Source organism: Thalassophryne amazonica, chromosome 16 (assembly GCF_902500255.1).
Source record: "Thalassophryne amazonica chromosome 16, fThaAma1.1, whole genome shotgun sequence".
Lineage (NCBI taxonomy): Eukaryota > Metazoa > Chordata > Actinopteri > Batrachoidiformes > Batrachoididae > Thalassophryne > Thalassophryne amazonica.
Window position 1 is genome coordinate 43,059,356 of NC_047118.1, and position 17,183 is coordinate 43,076,538.

The following is a 17,183-nucleotide window of genomic DNA, read 5'->3' on the forward strand; positions in this document are numbered from 1 at the left end:
ATATTACTTTTCTGGGTCAACTGTGCTGTGGGATGATTTATGTAGACAGCGTGTCTCCCTCCTACAGGAGCAGTGTGCTGAAAATAACCTGCTGTACCTGCAAAAGCAAATGTCATCGTCACTCAGTGTGCAGCAGAATAACGGAGCTGAGGCTGGATCCGCTTTCTTTTCCGTTGCCTCAGGCTGTCATGTGTGAATTCTCTTTATTGCACAATTAAAGGTGCGTTCGTCTCCCCGGAGCTGCTGATTGGCTCCGCAAAAACACCCAGCTGAGAGAATTTAAAGTTATTGAAAAATACATACAACACAAACACTTGAATTAATGTTTCTCATCCTGAGAGAGTTGGATGAAAAAAAGCACAAGTAGTGGTGAAGTCAGTTTTATGCTAGAATCATGTAAATTGATAAAAGCACCAAAATTTGTATGAGTTTTCCCCCCTGAGGGTGTGATTAGCAATGCTGATGAGCCACGTGAAATTCTTTTTTCCCCTCCTGTCTGCATATATAGTGATGGTGAGTGCCACACTGGCAGAACCATTTATGTACATTAATACACATATATGCAATTTATTCTTGCAAGACAGAAGGTATAGTGCATGAGTGAACGTGGTGTGCATGTGTGACCCCCATCCGCCCTTCACGATCAGCCTACATCATCCTACTCAAAGCCGACCGACAACTTCTATCAGGAAGGGCCGACCACCAAAACAACACGAAGACAGACAAGAATGAGAGACAAGTGGTGAAGACAATAACTGTGACGTGAGACACCGAGGAGACAGGGCCCCAACCACACAAATTACCAGGACAAACAACCACACATGAACAAGTAGTGACATCAACATTCTGTTGACTAATTAGTGAATAATATAATGTAATATATAATCTAGGACACCAGAGTCTTGATCCACTTGAGAGCACCCGAAACCGAGTTGTGGTGACGGCCACAAAAACGCAACCATCCACACACAGAGACCCAGATCACAGCTAAATATCCGATCACTACTGTGGCTGGTATGTATGTACAGAACCTTACCATATGACGTGGACCATTCTGGCACATTAGAAGCCATACGGCTGACCGCAAGCAACAGACAGAAATAGACTCAGGATGCAGGGCCCCAGGAGAAACCAGGAGAAAAAGGGCAGCGGAAGGGCACAGGAGCCAGGATGGGCAGGCACCAGAGCCACCGAGGCAGCCCGATGAAACACCAGGGGAGCGGCCCGGCAGCTCTGGAACGCACCTCCCACACGGAGGCATGTGAAGCAACCCCATACCCAAGCGAAGCACACGGGTCGCCGGAATTGGTCCACAAAAACGGGGGCCCCAGAACCACACCACCCGGACCACGGCCCCCAAATGGAGAGGCGAGCGGCGGCAGGGACGGGGGGCAAAGTAGCCATTGCAATCAAACCTAAAGCATGGGCAGGGACCACCAAGCCATACAAGGGCGGGGTCCGACCCCCAGATAAGAGGCAAGATCCAATCCGCCAGGCCAGGAAGCACATGAGGCCCACCCAACACACAAGAGTCCCCCAGCGCAGCCAGCAGAACCCCCCCAACCCCCCCAGCCCTCAATCCAACTCCCCACCCCAAAGCCCAAGATTGGGAGACTGCCCAAGCGAGGCGGGGCAACACCCCACTCCACCCCACCCCACGGAGACCACAGCCCCCATAGTTGTTATAATTAATCTCCCTTGATGTGTGCGACCCCCAAAGTGAGCAAAGATAAAGTGTTGCATTAAAAGCAGGGCACGAGACGGCAGGTGGCAGACTGCCGTGGGAGGCCGTGGCACACTTCTGCACTACAGCCTGCCCTGCAAACCCTCCACCGCCTAGTGACCCCGAGTCTAAATTCGTGAATGTATTTACTAAATGTCTACAAATAAAGTGTGTGCATTAAAATAGCAGGGCAGGAGTGGCGAATGGAGATGCTGTGGTAGGCTGCAGCGCACAGCTGTGCCACAGACTGCCTTGAAAACCCATCCCCAACACCTGACCGCAAATCTATATGAACCCTATAATGTGCTACTTAAACTCAACATGATGTGCGTGCATGTACTGAGCTGGTGAAGTGCATTAAAAGGGTATGATATGTGAGGCCCAACCCCAAGCAGCCAGCGGAAAGGAGCGGGCCACACACACCAGCTCCACCGGGCCCCGTGGCCCACCCCCAGACCCAACGGAGGTGCCAGGGAAACCACGAGATGGGGGGGCAGTCCCGGAGGAGCACCGAAAGCCCAGGTGATTTTGGCTCGTCAAGATAAAATAGGATACACACATAAAGTACTAACATGGTTTTAAAAGTTGAATATTCTATCCTGTGTGTCTTTCCTGTTACCCACAGTGAATGTTTGTCATGTTTTAGTTCAATTTGAGGGCCTCATAATTTGACAGGTTACTGGCCACCATCTTGGTTTTTACATGTGGACAGTGAAGAATAAATAAGCCAGTTTTGGCACCATTAACCACATTGGCAGGGCTGTTACAGGGGAACCCCATAATGTTTCATGTCATTTTGACGGCCTGTTTGAAAAAAGGCTGCCATCTTGGATTTTTTTTAAATGGCTAATGGATCAATGAATGAAATTTATTTCAGCATCAACACAGTACAGACACAACATATCAAAACAAATCAAAACAAAAACCAAAACCAAAATTTGCACTGTGTGTCTGAAAAGGGGTGGGAAGAAGCAAAGCTTATAAGTTACCCACCCCTATACCAAAAATCCAGTCCAACACATTTTACACTTATACTCCAAAAAAACAAAAAAACAAATAGGACTCATAAATACATATCCATTTTTGCTCACACTCCTATATATACATACATTCCCCACAGATACATACCATACATTAACAAATTTATACATCATATTTATACATTAAATTCAATTTCCTTTTCCAATATATCCAGAAATTAATAGGTTTTTATAACGTTTCTTAAAACAAACTAAAGAACTACATAATCTAATTTCAACAGGACATTTATTCCAAATCTTCACCCCCTTAACTGAAACACAAAAACCCTTTATATTAGTGCGTACGGGAGGCCTCTTAAATACAGCACATCCTCGTAAACTATATCCAGAATCCCTTATCTTGAACAGGTTCTGGACATAAAGTGGTAAGGCTCGATTATTTGCTTTGTACAAAGTTTGTATTGTGATATAATCCACTAAATCTCTAAATTTCAATAAATTTAAAATCATAAACAAAGAATGCGTTGACTCAAGATAATGTTTGTTACAAATAATTCTAATGGCATGTTTTTGTAAGAGAAATACTTGATTGGTATTTGATTTATAAGTGTTACCCCAAGACTCCACACAATATGTCATATATGATACTACTAAAGAATGATATAAAGTGAGTAATCCTTCCTGTAACAGTGTGTCCTTGACCCTGTACATGATGGCGATAGATTTTGACATTTTCAATTTTATATAATTTATATGCGGTTTCCAGCTGAGTTTATTATCAATTATAACACCAAGGAATTTATTCTCAGTCACTGTCTCTATTTCCATATTGTTAATGGTTACATTTTTACATTTAGGTACAAATTTATTTCCAAATATAATACATTTAGTTTTTCCAAGGTGAAGTGACAATTTATTAGCGTTAAACCAAGCCTTGAATTTATCCAATTCATTTTCCACAGTATCCAAAAGCTGTTCAAGATTATCACCACTACAAAACACAGTTGTGTCATCTGCAAAAAGGACACACCTCAGTACTCTTGACACCCAACTTATATCATTTATATATAGCATAAATAACAGGGGTCCTAACACCGAACCCTGGGGCACCCCACACGTAATTTCCCGAAGTCCAGAATCAATGTTATTATAATGAACATACTGAAACCGACCATGTAAATAACTATTTATCCAATCATATGCTAATCCTCTAATTCCGTATTTCTGTAATTTGGTTAATAATATTTCATGGTTAACAGTATCAAACGCTTTCTGTAAATCAAAAAAAATACCTACTGTATATTGCTTATTATCTACTGCAGTCGCTATATTTTCGATAAAATCCATCAATGCATGTGATGTAGATCTAGAGTTTCTAAATCCATACTGTTCTTCACAAAGTATCTCATGCTTTTGCAAGTAATTATTCAATCTTTTTACAAAAATTTTTTCTAGTATTTTCGAAAATTGTGGTAAAAGTGAAATAGGTCTGTAATTGGAAAAAGTGTGTTTGTCCCCGGTTTTAAACGTAGGTATTACTTTTGCTATCTTCATCTGAGAAGGAAATTTACCAGAACTTAATGATATATTACAAATATAGCTGAAAGGTTTCGCTATACAATCAATAATTTTTTTCAGAAAAGCCATATCAAAATTATTAAAATCCTTTGTTTTCTTACTTTTGGAATTATGCACCAGATCAATTATCTCTTCTTCATTGGTTGCACCAACAAACATTGACACAGATTTATTAAATGTTATCTTATTTTCAAAAAAATTTGTGCTCGTTGAGTCGATATTACTAGCTAGTTTTTTCCCCACATTGACAAAAAATTCGTTAAAATGGTCAGCAATAGACTCATTGTCTTCAATCACAGTATTATTCAAGAGAAAAAAAGAAGGATAATCTCTAACATTTTTACTCTTTTTTATTATTTCATTTAAAATGTTCCATGTATTTTTTATATTATTCTTGTTTTTAACGAGTAGCTCGCTATAGTATTTTTTCTTACTAAATCTCATAATATAAATTAGTTTATTCTTATAAATTTTATATTTACTTTCAGCTTCCTTTGTTCTTAATTTTATAAATTGTTTATACAATAAATTCTTCTTTTTACATGCTCTCTGAAGTCCCTTAGTTATCCATGGTTTATTGCCGTATCGATTAGTGTATATTTTGTCAACAAGAGGACAATGTTTATCATATAACTTAGAAATAGAGGAAATGAAACCATCATAGGATGCATCAACATCATCAACATAAACTTCATTCCAATTCTGACGTAGTAAATCCTCCCTTAAATTGTCAATGGCTATTGGTGTTACTTTTCTACTCAACCTATTAAAATCCTTTCGAAACACTTGACCATGTAATGCAAAAACAGTGAATACTGGCAGGTGATCCGTAATATCAATCAATCAATCAATCAACTTTTTTTTTATATAGCGCCAAATCACAACAAACAGTTGCCCCAAGGCGCTTTATATTGTAAGGCAAGGCCATACAATAATTATGAAAAACCCCAACGGTCAAAACGACCCCCTGTGAGCAAGCACTTGGCAACAGTGGGAAGGAAAAACTCCCTCTTAACAGGAAGAAACCTCCAGCAGAACCAGGCTCAGGGAGGGGCAGTCTTCTGCTGAGACTGGTTGGGGCTGAGGGAAAGAACCAGGAAAAAGACATGCTGTGGAGGGGGGCAGAGATCGATCACTAATGATTAAATGCGGAGTGATGCATACAGAGCAAAAAGAGAAAGAAACAGTGCATCATGGGAACCTCCCCACAGTCTACGTCTAAAGCAGCATAACCAAGGGATAGTCCAGGGTCACCCGATCCAGCCCTAACTATAAGCCTTAGCGAAAAGGAAAGTTTTAAGCCTAATCTTAAAAGTAGAGAGGGTATCTGTCTCCCTGATCTGAATTGGGAGCTGGTTCCACAGGAGAGGAGCCTGAAAGCTGAAGGCTCTGCCTCCCATTCTACTCTTACAAACCCTAGGAACTACAAGTAAGCCTGCAGTCTGACAGCGAAGCGCTCTATTAGGGTGATATGGTACTACGAGGTCCCTAAGATAAGATGGGACCTGATTATTCAAAACCTTATAAGTAAGAAGAAGAATTTTAAATTCTATTCTAGAATTAACAGGAAGCCAATGAAGAGAGGCCAACACGGGTGAGATATGCTCTCTCCTGCTAGTCCCCGTCAGTACTCTAGCTGCAGCATTTTGAATTAACTGAAGGCTTTTTAGGGAACTTTTAGGACAACCTGATAATAAAGAATTACAATAGTCCAGCCTAGAGGAAATAAATGCATGAATTAGTTTTTCAGCATCACTCTGAGATAAGACCTTTCTGATTTTAAAGATATTGCGTAAATGCAAAAAGGCAGTCCTACATATTTGTTTAATATGCGCTTTGAATGACATATCCTGATCAAAAATGACTCCAAGATTTCTCACAGTATTACTAGAGGTCAGGGAAATGCCATCCAGAGTAAAGATCTGGTTAGACACCATGCTTCTAAGATTTGTGGGGCCAAGTACAATAACTTCAGTTTTATCTGAGTTTAAAAGCAGGAAATTAGCGGTCATCCATGTCTTTATGTCTGTAAGACAATCCTGCAGTTTAGCTAATTGGTGTGTGTCCTCTGGCTTCATGGATAGATAAAGCTGGGTATCATCTGCGTAACAATGAAAATTTAAGCAATACCGTCTAATAATACTGCCTAAGGGAAGCATGTATAAAGTGAATAAAATTGGTCCCAGCACAGAACCTTGTGGAACTCCATAATTAACTTTAGTCTGCGAAGAAGATTCCCCATTTACATGAACAAACTGTAATCTATTAGACAAATATGATTCAAACCACCGCAGCGCAGTGCCTTTAATACCTATGACATGCTCTAATCTCTGTAATAAAATTTTATGGTCAACAGTATCAAAAGCAGCACTGAGGTCCAACAGAACAAGCACAGAGATAAGTCCACTGTCCGAAGCCATAAGAAGATCATTTGTAACCTTCACTAATGCTGTTTCTGTACTATGATGAATTCTAAAACCTGACTGAACCTCTTCAAATAGACCATTCCTCTGCAGGTGATCAGTTAGCTGTTTTACAACTACCCTCTCAAGAATCTTTGAGAGAAAAGGAAGGTTGGAGATTGGCCTATAATTAGCTAAAATAGCTGGGTCAAGTGATGGCTTTTTAAGTAATGGTTTAATTACTGCCACCTTAAAAGCCTGTGGTACATAGCCAACTAACAAAGATAAGTTGATAATATTTAAGATTGAAGCATTAAATAATGGTAGGACTTCCTTGAGCAGCCTGGCAGGAATGGGGTCTAATAAACATGTTGATGGTTTGGATGAAGTAACTAATGAAAATAACTCAGACAGAACAATCGGAGAGAAAGAGTCTAACCAAATACCGGCATCACTGAAAGCAGCCAAAGATAACGATACATCTTTGGGATGGTTATGAGTAATTTTTTCTCTAATAGTCAAAATTTTGTTAGCAAAGAAAGTCATGAAGTCATTACTAGTTAAAGTTAATGGAATACTCAGCTCAATAGAGCTCTGACTCTTTGTCAGCCTGGCTACAGTGCTGAAAAGAAACCTGGGGTTGTTCTTATTTTCTTCAATTAGTGATGAGTAGAAAGATGTCCTAGCTTTACGGAGGGCTTTTTTATAGAGCAACAAACTCTTTTTCCAGGCTAAGTGAAGATCTTCTAAATTAGTGAGACGCCATTTCCTCTCCAACTTACGGGTTATCTGCTTTAAGCTACGAGTTTGTGAGTTATACCACGGAGTCAGACACTTCTGATTTAAAGCTCTCTTTTTCAGAGGAGCTACAGCATCCAAAGTTGTCTTCAATGAGGATGTAAAACTATTGACGAGATACTCTAACTCCCTTACAGAGTTTAGGTAGCTACTCTGCTCTGTGTTGGTATATGACAATAGAGAACATAAAGAAGGAATCATATCCTTAAACCTAGTTACAGCGCTTTCTGAAAGACTTCTAGTGTAATGAAACTTATTCCCCACTGCAGGGTAGTCCATCAGGGTAAATGTAAATGTTATTAAAAAATGATCAGACAGAAGGGAGTTTTCAGGGAATACTGTTAAGTCTTCTATTTCCATACCATAAGTCAAAACAAGATCTAAGATATGATTAAAGTGGTGGGTGGACTCATTTACTTTTTGAGCAAAGCCAATAGAGTCTAATAATAGATTAAATGCAGTGTTGAGGCTGTCATTCTCAGCATCTGTGTGGATGTTAAAATCGCCCACTATAAGTATCTTATCTGAGCTAAGCACTAAGTCAGACAGAAGGTCTGAAAATTTACAGAGAAACTCACAGTAACGACCAGGTGGACAATAGATAATAACAAATAAAACTGGATTTTGGGACTTCCAATTTGGATGGAAAAGACTAAGAGACAAGCTTTCAAATGAATTAAAGCTCTGTCTAGGTTTTTGATTAATTAATAAGCTGGAATGGAAGATTGCTGCTAATCCTCCGCCCCGGCCCGTACTACGAGCATTCTGACAGTTAGTGTGACTCGGGGGTGTTGACTCATTTAAACTAACATATTCATCCTGCTGTAACCAGGTTTCTGTTAGGCAGAATAAATCAATACGTTGATCAATTATTATATCATTTACCAACAGGGACTTAGAAGAGAGAGACCTAATGTTTAATAGACCACATTTAACTGTTTTAGTCTGTGGTGCAGTTGAAGGTGCTATATTATTTTTTCTTTTTGAATTTTTTTGCTTAAATAGATTTTTGCTGGTTATTGGTGGTCTGGAAGCAGGCACCGTCTCTACGGGGATGGGGTAATGAGGGGATGGCAGGGGGAGAGAAGCTGCAGAGAGGTGTATAAGACCACAGCTCTGCCTCCTGGTCCCAACGCTAGACAGTCACAGTTTGGAGGATCCAAGAAAATTGGCCAGATTTTTAGAAATGAGAGCTGCTCCATCTAAAGTGGGATGGATGCCGTCTCTCCTAACAAGACCAGGTTTTCCCCAGAAGCTTTGCCAATTATCAATGAAGCCCACCTCATTTTTTGGACACCACTCAGACAGCCAGCAATTCAAGGAGAACATGCGGCTAAACATGTCACTCCCGGTCTGATTGGGGAGGGGCCCAGAGAAAACAACAGAGTCCGACATTGTTTTTGCAAAGTTACACACCGATTTAATGTTAATTTTAGTGACCTCCGATTGGCGTAACCGAGTGTCATTACTGCCGACGTGAATTACAATCTTACCAAATTTACGCTTAGCCTTAGCCAGCAGTTTCAAATTTCCTTCAATGTCGCCTGCTCTGGCCCCCGGAAGACAATTGACAATGGTTGCTGGTGTCGCTAACTTCACATTTCTCAAAACAGAGTCGCCAATAACCAGAGTTTGATCCTCGGCGAGTGTATCGTCGAGTGGGGAAAAACGGTTAGAGATGTGCACGGGTTGACGGTGTACACGGGGCTTCTGTTTAGCACTACGCTTCCTCCTTACAGTCACCCAGTCAGCCTGCTTTCCTGACTGCCCGGGATCCGCCAGGGGGGAACTAACGGTGGCTAAGCTACCTTGGTCCGCACCGACTACAGGGGCCTGGTTAGCTGTAGAATTTTCCACGGTGCGGAGCCGAGCCTCCAATTCGCCCAGCCTGGCCTCCAAAGCTACGAATAAGCTGCACTTATTACAAGTACCGTTACTGCTAAAGGAGGCTGAGGAATAACTAAACATTTCACAACCAGAGCAGAAAAGTGCGGGAGAGACAGGAGAAGCCGCCATGCTAAATCGGCTAAAAGCTAGTAGCTACGCAACCTAGTGGATTCCTAAAAACACGCAAAGTGAATAATGTGTAAATAATTTAGAGGTGATTCAGCAGAAGGAGTGCTTTAGTGCTACTTACCAGTAGTCCCGCACTGAGCTTACCGGATATAACATTTGTTAGAATATTATCAATAAGGGTTGTTGAGTTCGAAGTTATTCTGCTTGGATGAATAATAGTCGGGAATAACCCCATACAATATATGGAATTTATAAATGAAGTAGTTTGTGGATGATTGTGAGGATTTAGAAAATCAATATTAAAATCACCACAAATAAATAAATGTGCATTCTTATTAATTTTGTTGTACATTCCCATAATTATTTGTTCAAAGGTATCAATATTTGCTCCAGGAGCTCTGTATATGCAACTAACAACCGTATTATTTGAATTTATAGATGTAATTTTGACCATAACACATTCCATGATATTATCAACTGTAAAAGACATATTATTAACTAGTTTACAATTATAATCAGACCTTACATATAATGCCACGCCCCCGCCTCTTCTCATCTGTCTATTAACCAGAAACAATTGATAACCATCCAGTTGTACTAAATCTTGACTGACCTCAGATAACCATGTTTCTGATATTGCAATCACTGAAAAACTTTTTTTAGATGTTTTGATCAGATTTGCAAAGTATGCCATCAAGAATAAATGAGCCTATTTTGGTGCTGTTAGCCACATTGACAGGGAACCCTACAAAGTGCCGTGCCATTTTGGCAGCCATTATGAAAAACAGGATGCCATCTTGGTATTTGAGTGTCTAAATCATCAGATTTGCAAAGTATGCCATAAACATAAATTGTGCCAAATCTGGCACATTTATCAAGATGCCCACACACACACACACACACACACAGACACACACAGAAAAAAAAAATCTCTAACTTCACTGTATTAAACTATATTGGCTATGTTTAACACAAATTCATAAATAATTCAAATTTTTATTGAAATTTATAAGCTAAAACTATAACATACATTAATACATTTTTTGATCAGGTGGCGTTGTGGTGACTTTGAGAGTAGGGCCCTGAGCCAGGTGAGCCGTGCAGTGTGCAGATTCAAAGTATTTAGTAATTGTTGGTCCACATAGTGATTGTTCCTTCTGTGCAATTTATGACAAATATCTGTAATAATATGTTGTAGCAGGATGAAGGTCCTGGTTCCTGATTGAAAAGACATTCCCGCTAGCTTGGCTAATGGGGAATTCCCCTCTGGCTGACCTGGTAGAGGAATGGTCTTTAGTGCAAGCCATCCGGGGTTTGATCCCACCACTGTGCCGGCCACAAAGGTCCTACAGCTACAATTGGCGTTGTCGGCAGGATGTGGGTAATCACAGAACATGCTTAAATGCACCTGTGACTTCGGGACGAAGTCAAAAATGGTGGGGGGATATGTAGCAGGATGAAGGATCCTGGGTCTTGATTGAAAAGACGTTCCTGGGTTTGATCCCACCGCCTTCTCGGCCACAAAGGTCCTACGGTCACAATGTGGTGTTGTGCAATTAATTGTCCTAACAGATGATTTATGAAGACTTTGCTCCAGTTTTTACAGTGACTGCAATTTTTACGTTATTGTATTTTCACACTGGTAACTTCTGTCAGTAGCTTGGTGATATTAGCTCACTAAACTTGTTTCACTGCTGCACCATGTGAAATACACAGTCCACAAAAAAAAAAAAAAACATTCAAGCCAAAGTGAAATGGAGGATCATAGATATTGCTTATCACCAGGCACTGCAAGAGAGCATGAATCCCACTCACCAAAGAAGCAAAAACATGAAATGAAATCATGCAAACATAATGCAATCTGCAGCCTCACCACTAGATGGCACTAAATTCTACACACGGTGTCTTTAAGATAACTTTCATTTGTTCATTTTCTAAACCCACTTATTGCAATTGGGTGGGTGGGTGGGGGAGAGTACACCCTGGACAGGTTGCCTGCTTTATTACAGGGCTGACACACACACACACACACACACACACACACACACACACACACACACACACACACACACACACACACACACACACACACACACTCTCACTCACACCTCCGGCCAATTTTAAGGTTTTCAGTTCATCCAATCTGCTTGTCTGTGGAGGTAAAAGGAGGAAGCCAATGTACCCAGTCAGAAGGCATCCAGGTAAACATGGGCCAAAGATTCAAACTCCATACAGAACGGACCAGGTCAGATTCAAGCCCGGCAACTTCTTGCTGTGAGGCAACAGCACTTATCACTAAGCCACCACGATGCCCAAACTGCATTTATAATTGTTAATTAGAACCAAAGGCAACATCATTCGGTCCAAGTTTCACAACATAGAGTTTGAAGTTCCAGCCAGTTGTAAATTGGGAATACCAGCATTTAACTATTTGTTAAATATTTAATTAAAAGTTTGCTTTATAAGTAGCTATATTGTAATGTCACTAGAAAAGGTTAGGGATGTGCATGTGAATGAGTGGATTCACTTTTGAATTGCAATTTAAAAGGGCTTTATTACAACAAGCAGCAGTGATCTTGGTGGTCACCAGGTCTAGGCTCTGTAAATAATGATAATCATCCATTTTCTGTACCTGCTTGCTCCAATTAAAAGTCACGGGGGCTAGAGCCTATCCCAGCAGTCATAGGGCAAGAGGCGGGGTGCATCCTGCACAGGACACGGGTCTATTGCAGAGCCACACAGACAGACAAACACCCTCACTCTCTTACACCAACGGGCCATTTTAAAGCATACATGCCTGGAAGTCAGAGGAAGCTGGAGAACCCATGCGAACATGCAAACTCCGCACAGAAAGGCCAAGGCGGGAAGCAATCCTGAGTCCTTCTTGCTGTGAGGCAACAGTGCTAACCACTAAGCCACCATGCCGCCCAATAACAATCATAATAATAATAATAATAATAATAAATAATAATAAAACCTGAACAACCAACTTATTTTGGGCTGCACGTGCCACACGTGTTAAGAGGGACTGAAGGATGAAGTGTCTGTTTCAACCACATTAATGCAAAATCCTTTTAGTGGGGTTGTGAGGAGTTAAATAACACCTCTGTTATTTGAGTTGATGAATGTAACCACAGGTTTTACTGTGCAGAAATGAGCTTTCACAATGACACATACACCTGCTCATAATCCATCATCAATCAATCCATCAACCAGCAGATGGCAGACACATCTATGTGGTATTTCATAAGTTGGTTTTTTGATTGATCTGGTGCTTCAGAGTTAACCAGATTTTAATAGGTGTGTCTTCTTTATGTGCCTATTTGATGTGGAGAATTAAAGTATTATTTAATTTAGGTAAACTGAAATCTTTAAATTGACCGTAGGTGTGGGTGTGAGTGTTTGTTTGTCTACAGTATACAACCCCTGGCAAAAATTATGGAATCACCGGCCTCGGAGGATGTTCATTCAGTTGTTTAATTTTGTAGAAAAAAAGCAGATCACAGACATGACACAAAACTAAAGTCATTTCAAATGGCAACTTTCTGGCTTTAAGAAACACTATAAGAAATCAAGAAAAAAAGATTGTGGCAGTCAGTAACGGTTACTTTTTTAGACCAAGCAGAGGAAAAAAATATGGAATCACTCAATTCTGAGGAAAAAATTATGGAATCAGCCTGTAAATTTTCATCCCCAAAACTAACACCTGCATCATATCAGATCTGCTCGTTAGTCTGCATCTAAAAAGGAGTGAACACACCTTGGAGAGCTGTTGCACCAAGTGGACTGACATGAATCATGGCTCCAACATGAGAGATGTCAATTGAAACAAAGGAGAGGATTATCAAACTCTTAAAAGAGAGTAAATCATCACGCAATGTTGCAAAAGATGTTGGTTGTTCACAGTCAGCTGTGTCTAAACTCTGGACCAAATACAAACAACATGGGAAGGTTGTTAAAGGCAAACATACTGGTAGACCAAGGAAGACATCAAAGCGTCAAGACCTTTGTTTCAATTGACATCTCTCGTGTTGGAGCCATGATTCATGTCAGTCCACTTGGTGCAACAGCTCTCCAAGGTGTGTTCACTCCTTTTTAGATGCAGACTAATGAGCAGATCTGATATGATGCAGGTGTTAGTTTTGGGGATGAAAATTTACAGGGTGATTCCATAATTTTTTCCTCAGAATTGAGTGATTCCATATTTGTTTTCCTCTGTTTGGTCTAAAAAAAGTAACCGTTACTGACTGCCACAATCTTTTTTTCTTGATTTCTTATAGTGTTTCTTAAAGCCAGAAAGTTGCCATTTGAAATGACTTTAGTTTTGTGTCATGTCTGTGATCTGCTTTTTTTCTACAAAATTAAACAACTGAATGAACATCCTCTGAGGCCGGTGATTCCATAATTTTTGCCAGGGGTTGTATGTGGCCTTGCACCAGACTGGTGTGCTGTCCAGATTGTACCCCACCTCACGCCCAGTGACTGCTGGATAGCCTCCAGCCCCACCCCCCCCGTGACCCTTAATTGGAGTAAGCAGAGATAAAAAATGGATGGATGGATGTTTTGGAGTTATCATGTTAACAACCTGGGCAGGATTGAGATGGACTCATTCATTTATCAGTCTGTTGACTCACTGCACTTTACAGGCTATTCCTAGGCTTGCCTGGGAATATCATAACGATGCGGGTGGCTGTTTTGCAGAACTGGAGCTCAACAACAGGTGCATTTAACCCGACATCATCATGCATGTTCCATGTGAACTGCCCACAGCAAGTGCACAGGTATCAAAGTGATTTTTTGCTACATATGAAAATACAAGGAGGATAATCATTTGATTTGATCTGTGAACTAGACAAAAAAAAAAAAAAAAAAAAAAAAATCAACTGCAGCCTGATCTCTCATGAGCCTTGAGTTTTACATTTGGGATGTGACACCAAGCAGCTGGCATAAGCTTTTTTTGTGCTTGGGCAATAAACTGCAGCTTTGAATGGATCAACAAGCAGCTGTAGACAGCTAGAAAGGACTGTGTATTACATCTGGGTGCATAGTGGAATTGTATCATAAGTGTTTCTGTGTATTACTGTACACTCCATGAAGCAGAAGTTTGGTCCCTTTACTGCAGTGAGCCTGTTATTGTGTATTGGTGTCCCTATAAACTCCGACACCTTTGTGAGACTATTCGATTTTTGAGTGTGTGCACATCCTTTCCTGCTTATGAAGAGATTATCTGGCACTGCTGTGAAAGTGTTTTTTCTAAATCTCCCTTGAGCCTGTGCACGTTCTCACAGTGCACCATATGGTGGCTTCAAAAATATGTCTATATCCAGGGGTACACATAACTGGTACTCATGGTGCTCGTGTGTGCGAAATACCATTGATGCACAGCAGAGGGAAACACTTTTCCTACAACCAGTCATTGCTTTCCTCTTATGAAGCGCTTCCCTCGTGTTTTCTGCTGTGCATCATTTTTTTTTTACCATGCACAAGCACCATGAGTACCAGTTATGTGCATGCCTGTCTATATCAATATCAACTCCAGGTATTAGAAATGTATAAAAGGACAAGGAAGCGCATTTACTAAGAAAAACTGCAGACACGGTCTCACTCCATGTATGAGAGTTTATGATGTTTTCAGTCAATAATAATTAAAAAAAGCCCTACTTTATATTTAACAGAAGATTGAACACAGTTGACTTACAAAACATAGGCTGCTTACAGGGGTGTAGCAACCTTATGCCAAGCCCCCCCCCCACTCCACCTCTCCAACTACTAGTACAACACACAAACAAAATGAAGTGCAGACTTTGGACAAAAATGAACAATTCTAACTGGATTTTCTGTTGTGGCATGGGGGTCAGTTGTGTCATTGTGTCTAAAACTCTTGTGAATATACATCTAGGTTTTTAGATGTTGTTATTGTGTTTGTTTTATGTTATTTACAATGGGAATTGCCTTGAGCCACGATCTCATCCTGGTCTTGTCATTATGGGGGAAATTGAAGTATGCTTTCTTCACTCCATGTTTATTGTCTCCTTGATTTGGGCAGCACGGTGGCTTAGTGGTCAGCACCATTGCCTTGCAGCAAGGTCATGGGTTCGATTCCCACCTTTCTGTGTGGAGTTTGTGTGTTCTTCCCATGTTTGCATGGGTGTGCTCTGATTTCCTCCCACATTTAAAGACATGCAGGTTCAGTGAACTGGAAACTTTATAATTGTCCAGGTCTCCCTTGCAAAAGAAGTCTTGATCGCTTGACTTTTTGACCAGAGGATCCTTGGGTCAAATCCCAGCCTGGAAAATCACTAAGGGCCCTTGAGCAAGGTCCTTAATCTCCTAGTTGCTCCCGGTGTGTAGTGAGTACCTTGTGTGGCAGCACCCTGACATCGGGGTGAATGTGAGGCATTATGTGTAAAGCGCTTTGAGAGTCTGATGCAGATGGAAAAGCGCTATATAAATGCACTCCATTTAGCATTCTTCAGTGTGGACTTGAAAGTCTCTACAGAATCTGACTGTTTTATTGATGCAGGGAGACTATTCCACAAAGCATATATATATAATTTATAAAATTATCTTCCTTAGACTCAAACTGAAAGTAAATCTCTACAACTTGATGTAAATTAATTAAAAATATAAAAGCCAAGGTGATGGGTTGCATAAGTAATCAGCCCCTTTGGTATACTCATCATCATCATTCACTCATCTTCAACCGCTATTCTGGGTTCGGGTCGCGGGGGCAACAGCTCCAGCAGGGGACCCCAGACTTCCCTTTCTCGTGCCGTGCTGTGGAGGGTTTTCTTTCACCAAAACATTAAATCTAGGTTTGGACCTCAGATGTACCTTTTGGCAGATTGTAGCTGAACTTTCAGGTCTTCTTTTTAATAAAATCCTCCTCTATACCACTTCATCATGAAGCTGTATAACTGGAGATACAAAATCCAAAACATGCACTATGCACAATTTCTCCAATCACAGCCACAGAAGCCTATAACTTCTTCTGGGTTGTCTGGGTGTCTTGGTGGCTTTCCTCACTCTTCTCCTTGCACAGTCACTCAGTTTTTGAGAACTGTCTACTCCACACAGATTAACCATAGAGTGCCATAGTTTGTATTTCTTCATAAGTGATGTAAATAAAGTTCAAGACATATTCAGTGACTTGGAAATGTTCATGTATCCATCCCCTGACTTGTCTGAAGAAAACTGGCAATTAAACTGGTTATTTACAAGTATTATACCAAAGGAGCTGATTACTTATGCAACCCATCATCTTGGCTTTTATATTTTTAATTAATTTATTTCAAGTTGTACAGATTTACTTTCAGTTTTAGTCTACGGAAGATAATTTAGAAACTTTTATATTGAGAAGCCTGATTTACGTTTTGCATTTGAAATGCCATAAACAAATTAAAATGCATGAAATACTGAAATACCAAGGGGTATTATAAGGGTATATATATATATATATATATATATATATATATATATATATATATATATATATATGAGATGTCTGAAATTCGGTTTGCGTTCATGAAGTTCCACATAGGTTGAAGGTAGCAGACACAGAATACTTAGAATATTTGTTTTAAGTGTTTATGCTCATGCATGCAGTCTCTTATGTTATGAAAGGCATAAAAATTTACATTTTGGTAGTTTAATGTTCATTTGAAATTGTCGTTGTGGTTTCTCCAT